Source organism: Lipotes vexillifer, unplaced genomic scaffold, assembly GCF_000442215.2.
Source record: "Lipotes vexillifer unplaced genomic scaffold, Lipotes_vexillifer_v1.1 scaffold1798, whole genome shotgun sequence".
NCBI classification, from domain to species: domain Eukaryota; kingdom Metazoa; phylum Chordata; class Mammalia; order Artiodactyla; family Lipotidae; genus Lipotes; species Lipotes vexillifer.
The window spans coordinates 1,486,039-1,487,222 of record NW_006789032.1 but is presented as its reverse complement, the minus strand read 5'-3'; positions in this window follow the sequence as shown (position 1 = coordinate 1,487,222).

The window sequence follows — 1,184 nt, the reverse complement described above, 5'->3', positions numbered from 1 at the left end:
CCCGGCGGCCCCGGGTCTGGCGCCGCGGCCGGGAGTCAGGCACGCTCGCTCCGGGTCCAGCCCCGGCATCTGCCCCATCCACGGCCCGGCCCGGTCCCACCCGCAACCCCAGAACCGGCAGAACGACCCGAGCGACCGCAGCCTGGGAGCCCGATCGCTGGGGTCCCCCCGGGATTGAGGGGGTGAACCCCGGAGCGCAGCGCAGCGTCGCCTCCTCTCCCCGGCCGGTTTTTGGTTTTTCACCCCTCATACTGGCCCCCATATCTGCCCCATCCAGCAGGTGTGTGGGAAGGTGCTGTCAGCTGTGAGTGGCGGTGGTAGCGAGGGAATCCTATCTGCCGAGGGACAGGGAGACCCTGATTAGGGACTCCATGCTTTTCTGGGGGGGCCCATGTCAGATTCCATCCCACCCGACCCCCACCTACCCAGGGTTTGGCTTAAAAACACTCTAAAATAGGGAAGTGTATCAGGAGGGACTGGCCCCACCGGGCCCCTGCAGTGAAGGGAGGATGCCCAGGGCTCCGCCGCCGGTGCCAGGAAGGCTGCCTGTGAAGGAGGACGTCTATTGAGCACCTGCGGGGCCTGGGGCTGCAGGGCCAGGTGGGCGCTAACCCTTGTGCCTGGGGACTCCCTGCTTTGGGGCACTGTGGACCCCACCATCTCTGTCTGCCAGTGGAGCCCTCCTGCTCAGGGCAGGCACTCAAGGACCCTGGGGAGATCGGATTGGACGTAGAGGCCTGAGCTCAGGATTGTGTCCCAGCGGATTCTGCGTTTGGGTGGCTTCGGCCACTGGGTCTCGTCCCCTCCAGCTCCTGGCCCAAATCGGCCTCCAGGGAAGCCCTGATGGGGCAGGCGCAGCTGCCAGGCTGGCAGCTCCCCCCGGGTCTCTGAGCCAGGCCAGCTGGGTGTCTGTCCCACTTGAGACCCCCCTGGACAGTCCTGGGGAGCCGAGTAAATGTGTGCGGTGGCAGCCAGCTGGTCCTGGTGGGAGTTCTGCCCCAGTAGCTGTTCCCAGAAGGTTCCGCCACTAGCCACATCTTCCTGGCTGTCCCTGGCCTCCTGCGAATCCGAATCCCAAGGGGCTGGACTGCCGCTTCTCTAGGAGTTGAGAAATAGGCAGTAGGATGACCCTCCCTCTCCCCTCCCCTCTCCCCTCTGCCCTCTCCCCACCCCTCTGCCCTCTC